This window comes from Pleurodeles waltl, chromosome 12 (genome assembly GCF_031143425.1).
Source record: "Pleurodeles waltl isolate 20211129_DDA chromosome 12, aPleWal1.hap1.20221129, whole genome shotgun sequence".
Lineage (NCBI taxonomy): Eukaryota > Metazoa > Chordata > Amphibia > Caudata > Salamandridae > Pleurodeles > Pleurodeles waltl.
This window is the reverse complement of record NC_090451.1, coordinates 585,599,099-585,605,785: the sequence shown is the minus strand read 5'-3', so window position 1 is coordinate 585,605,785 and position 6,687 is coordinate 585,599,099.

Below are 6,687 nucleotides of genomic sequence, written 5' to 3'. Positions count from 1 at the left end.
GGCCAATGTAAATTGGTAAAAATGGTCACTAGCCTGTTAGTGACAATTTGGAAAGAAATGAGAGAGCATAACCACTGAGGTTCTGATTAGCAGAGCCTCAGTGAGACAGTTAGTCACTACACAGGTAACACATTCAGGCACACTTATGAGCACTGGGGCCCTGGGTTACCAGGGTCCCAGTGACACATACAACTAAAACAACATATATACAGTGAAAAAACGGGGGTAACATGCCAGGCAAGATGGTACTTTCCTACAACCACCAATGGTTTACCACCATTGAATGTCCGCCGCAGTGATTTGTGGGTCATACTGTGATGGGTGCTGTTCTGTTGGCGTAACGGCGTGGGTTTGGATTCCTCCAGTTTATCACTGACCTTTGGGCTGGCAGACCTGTGAGCGTGGCTGTATAGTGACGGATTGGTATGTGTGTGTCATAATATGGTTGGCAGTTATCCTCTGCGGCGGTGTTATGTTGGCACACTCGGCATGGCGGTAAGTGGGATTTACTGCCAATGTCATATTCAGGGCCATAGAGCCCTGCACACACTGTTGTTGGTGTCTTATAAACAAGTGGCTATGTACAGCACTAAACACAAAGATGCAGAATGCAGGGATATATAGAACACAGGCCACACTGTTGTTTTTGTAGACAATTTGATATGTACAGCACTTGATATGGAGATAGTGCATCAGAATGAAGAGATATATTGAGCACCAACTACACAGCTGTGCTTGTGGACAAGTAGGATATGTAGAGCACTGGACACAGAGATTGTACCACAAAAAAATTGCGTATATAGAAGATTGCACACACTGTTAGTCTTATAGACAGATGGATATGCACAGCACTGGGCATGGAGATGGTACAGCAGGATAAAGGGATTGTAGGAAAGTGCCCTTTTTGGATGCTCACCCCACAAATTTTGCTTCAGATGTTGTTGGTTATGACTCTAAAAGTGCATTGGAGCCTGCTAACTAGGCCCCACTGCCAGTGTTTTCTCTCTAAATTGGTATATGTGAATTGGTAGCCCGAACTAGCAAGTATTTTACCCCCCCTTATAAGTCACTAGTATACGGTACCAAAGGTATCCAGAGCACGCGTGTTTTATAGAGGTCACAGTAGGAGGCTGGTCTGGTTTGTAATGGGTACCTGAAATACTTACACCTTATACCAGGTCCAGTTATCCCTTATTAGTAAAATGTAGGCAGTGTTCTAGCAGCTTAGGCTATCTAGAGGTAGCTGTAGGAGAGCAGTTTAGGCTGAACTAGGAGACATGCAAAGCTCCTGCAATACCAATATAGTTACACAGTACTTATACACAATAAAAGAGAATACTCAGTGTTACCAAAAATAAAGGTCCTTTATTTTAGTGACACAAGGCCAAAAATATCTTTGAGGCAATACTCCTTCTGGAGGTACTATATACACTAGTAACCAAAATCAGGTAAGTACACAGTGAGAAAATAGTGCAAACAGTAATAAACACAATAGATTGCAATAAGCCTAGGGGCAACACAAACCATATACTAAAATAGTGGAATGCGAATAACGAATTCCCCCCTTGGCAAGTGTAATGTGTAGAGGGGCGCTGGAAGTGTAAGGAAACACCAAAGGTAAGTAAAATACCCCAACTCAGAGCCCAGTAAAAAAGGAGTAAAGTACAGCAAGTTTCCTCAGGACACACTACAAGTTGTGGTAAAGGATTTTGCAAGGACCAAGCAAGACTGCAAGAAACCAATGATGGATTCCTGGACCTGAAGACATGTGAAGAGAGGAGACCAAGTACAGAAGTCAAAGAAACGTCCAGGAAGAACAGGAGGCCCTGCCAACCTGGAAGAAGGTGCAAACGTGGATTCTCCCGGTTGGAAGAAAAGTGCAGAATTTCACCAAAGAAGATAGCTGCGGGCTCCTGCATTATGAGAGATATCCCACGTTGAGTCGTTGGATGCAGGCAGTTTTCGACGCTGGATTCCTCCAACAAGCCTTGGTTCAAGCAAGTTTGGGGTTTGCATCAAAATGGCGCTGCCCGGGCCCAGGAGGGACCTGGAGGTCTCAACTCAGACTGAGGAAACAGAGGGAGCTCTCAGCACTTTAAAGAGCCCTCAGAAGACCAGGTAGCACCCACGGGAGTCCCAGGACATGGGGACAAAAAGATGCAAAATGTGGTTGTTGTAGAACTACAATGGAGGGTCCCACACCGCCAGAGAACAACTCAGGGAGTTGACCATCACAGGATCAAGTGCTGGGGACCTGGGCTACACTGTGCCCAAAGGAATCGTGGAAGAAGTGCACAGAAGCCCAAGGAACTGCAGAAGACACAGTGCACAGGGGTACTGTTGCAGCATGGGGAGCCAAGCTATCACCTCCACCAAATTTGGACAGCTGGACCTTTGGACAGTCTAGGTCACTTCAGTTCACCACCTGTTTTCCAGGGATCATGCTCATTGCCAGAAGAGGAGTCCCAGAGTACTGGTTGTCATTGCAGAAGGGTGCCTGCTGAAGCAGGGAAGTGACTCCGTCACTCCACAGGAGATTTGTTCAGTTCTTCTGGTGCATGATGAAGAAAGGCAGTCCTCAGAGCGTGCACACCTTGGAAACTGTTGCAAATGCTGGTTGGAGCTGAAGTTGCAGGTCACAGTAGCCTTCTTGGATACTATGTTGCAGTTACAGCAGTTCCTGGAGCAGTCTGCGGTTGATCCGACGGTCAGAAGATGAAACAGAGGATGCAGAGGAGTCCTGGAGGAGTCTTGCAAACCGAATTTGAAGAAACACCCAGAGGAGAGACCCTAAATAGCCCTGAGAGGGATATTGGCTACTTACCCAGGTAGAAACCTATCAGGAGGGGTCTCTGACATAATCTGCTGGCACTGGCCACTCAGAGGCCTCCAGAGGCTCCCCACACCTTGAAATCCAAGATAGCTAGTGCCAGAGACACTCTGGAGGAGCTCTGGGCACCACCCCTGGGGTAGTGATACTCAGGGGAGTGGTCACTCCCCTTTCCTTTGTCCAGTTTCTCACCAGAGCAGGGAGAGGGGTCCCTGAACTGGTGTAGACTGGATTATGCAAGGAGAGCACAGTTTGTGCCCTTCAAAGCATTTCCAGAGGCTCTGCGACTCTACTCCTCCCAAGCCTGTAACACCCTCCTCCCAATGGAAATGCACTGTTCTGCCTTCCTGGCATTGAGCTGCTGAGTTCCTAAGAGCGTGGAAACCTGTCTGTGAGGTGGCAGCAGCTGGGGCTGCATTGGAAACCTCAGAGAGCTGGTTTGGCAGTACTGGGGTCCCATGGTGGAGCCCCCAGGGTGCATGGGATTGGCCCCACAATACCAGATTTGGAATGGGGGGGGGGGAAATTGCATGATCTTAGACACCTCACTTGGCCATATTCAGAGTTACCATTGTGTTGACATATGTGTAGTGCACGCTTATAATGGCATCCCCGCACTCACGAAGTCTGGGGAATTGGCCCTGGACAACGTGGGGGCACTTTTGCTAGTGCAAGGGTGCCCTCACACACAGTTACTTTACACCTAGCCTTCAGTAAATGAAGGTTAGACATATAAGTGACTTATAAGTTACTTAAGTGCAGTGAAAATGGCTGTGAAAATGGCGTGTGCACTATTTCACGCAGCCTGCAGTGGCAGTCCTGAAGAAGGGTTTGACTGAGCTCCTTATGGGTGGCAAAAGAAATGCTGCAGCCCATGAGGATCGCCTGGAACCCCAATGTCCTGGGTACCTAGGTTCCATATACTAGGGACTTATAAGTGGGGGTCCAGTGTGCAAATTGGAATTGGAATATGAAGTCACTAAACTATAGTGACTAATTTTGAAGTGGAGAGAGCATAAGCGCTGAAGTTCCGGTTAGCAGAACTTCAGTGACACTGTTAAGCACTACTGATAACACACACATAGGGACAAGCTATGAGCACTGGGGTCCTGGCTAGCAGGAGCCCAGTGCGACAGGCAAAACACACTGACAAACAGGTAGAAATTGGAGATAACATGCCAAGAAAGATGGTACTTTCCTACAGTCACCAGGGTCTGAAACTCTGTTTGAGCCAGCCTGACTGACTGAATTAAACTAGTGACAGAAGGCCTGCCGTTGCTGACTTCAGGAGCAGTGTAAACTGCTCGAACTCAATGGTGCCCACACCATGTGTAGACAACCAAAGCAATATCTTTAATATGTGTCATTCACTCCTAAGGAAGGCCTCCTGAGACCACAAGGCAGGGTGCATTATACTTAAGGTGTGGACATATAAGTGCAAGCTTATATTTCCTTATAGTTGCCTTTTCTATCAAAGGCTACTATAAACGAAAAGCGGTCCATAGAATAACATGGGCTGGCACCCGGGGAAGCCTGAGGTCACCAGCTTAGAGTGGGGAGGGGTTACTGGCCCAAGGATGGTGGTGGTGTCCCCTGTCACCCCAGTGGAGTGTCTGTTTGGAAATTATTTGGAAACTCCTGCATGGGCAGAGATCAAAAGGAGGGCTCAAGCTAAAATGCTGGATGCCATTGAGTGGGTGTTTATGGCTACCAGAGCACAGGCAGTATGACAGGGAAGTCAAGAGGATTTGGAGCCTGAAGTAATGGCCCAAGACTCTACATGCAGGAGAAAAGGCATCAAGTCTGCTAGGGCAGTTTCAAATAGATCACAGGATCAAAGGGAGAATTCTCCTGAGGGTGATGCCCTGAAGCCTAAGGAGGGAAGTGCAGCAGATGGAGCCTGGCAAAAAGAGGGCAATAACAGTGGAACTCACATGTCCTGTTTGGAAGATGGGAATTCTGTACACTGAGGCAGGGATCTCAAACTAGGGGCAACTAGGAGAATGGTTGTCCCCTCAGTATAAAGAGAGTTTATTCTGACCTTAGCCCATGACATCACCTTTGCTGGCCATATGGGGCAAACCAACACCTTGGAGACATTGGTGGCCTGGATGTCTGAGATGGTGAAGGGGGTTTATTCCTCCTGCTGCATCTGTCAAGCCTGTGGTAAAATAGCTGGACAGCCAAAGGGTCCTTCAATTCCGCTTCCAGTGGTAGTGATGCCTTTTGAGAGGGTAGGGATTGATATTGATATTGATATTGTTGGTCCCCTTGACACTCCAACCCCATCTGGGAACAGGTTCATTCAACTGGTAGTGGACATGCCACTAGGTACCGAGAAGCAATACCCCTTAGGACTGTCACTGCCTCTGCAGTGGCAAAGGGCATCCTTAGAATCTTCACCAGGGTGGGAACTTCCCCTGCAAGTGGCAGAGAGCCACTAGTGATTTTCCCCTTTAACCGCAATGGTAAACACTTGAAATGTATTCAATTATTTTTCACTTCAAATTCCATAATGCTGGTTACATGTATCTGATTTACTTTGTTCTGGTGTCTAAATTAATAGAAAAATCTCTTTTATGTTTTATAAATTGGTGCCAGATTTCTTTTGAGTTGTGCCAATTGCTTATCATCCATTTTGGTACTCTGAAATGCTTGACACGTGTTCTACTTGTAAAGCATGACTGCTCTTTGCCACACTACAAGGAGTTAGATAGGGATTTTCTTATTGTGAATCAAAGTACCATCTTTGGGGTATTGTGAGAGTATTACATATTAAAGCCTAACCAGCATCACTGCATAATACTCTACTTTTCTACAGGGATACATAGAACACTGCACACACTGTTTTTCAAATAGACAGGTGGACAGCACTAGACATGGAAAGAGAGCAGCAGAATGTTAGAATATATAGAACATTGACCACACTATTGTGCTTGTAGACAAGTGGGTATGGATAGCACTGGACACGGAGATGGTGCAGCAGAATAAAGGGACATATAGAACATTGACCACACTTTTGTTTTTGTAGACAAGTGGACATGTAAGGCACTGGAAACAGAGATGACGCAGTAGAATAAAGGAATATATAGAACACTGCACGCACTGTAGGTGTTACAAATGGGTCAGTTGGCACTCAGTTTGCACCTTGTCCAAGTAGGGACCCTCACTCTAATCAGGGTAAGGGAGTCAAACAGCTAAGATAACCCCTGCTCACCCCCTTGGTAGCTTGGCACGAGCGCTCAGGCTTATCCAAGAGGCAATGTTTTAAGTATTTGTATATACACACACACACACACTAACACAGTGAAAACACTATAAAAGTACTCAACACCAGTTTAGAAAAATAGTCAATATTTATCTGAGTAAAACAAGACCAAAACTACAAAAATCAATCAGACACAAGCAAGGGTATGATTTTTTAAAGATGAGGGGGCTGATTACAACCTTGGCGGATGGGATGATCCGTCACATACGTGACAGATATCCTCCCTCCATTTTACAAGTTCCACAGGATATAATGGAACTTGTAATATGGCGGTCAGGAAATCCATCATGTTTGTGACGGAGTATCCCATCCGCCAAGGTCGTAATCAGGCCCTAAATCTTAATAAAGTGCTTGAAAACACAAAAGCTCAAATTTGGTGTTATCACGGTGTCGTTCCCAACAGTCCAACTCCACTTGCAAGGGAGTGTGGCACCGATTCACAGAGTCACAGGGACCTCAGGTACAGTACCTTAGAACAATGCAGAGTCAAAGACGTGGCATGGAGTCGGGAGGTGAGGCGTCACTGGAACCTGTACAGCATCGGTTCTGTGCAGCTCCACAGGAGGTGAAGCGTGGGTTCCTTAGGGAG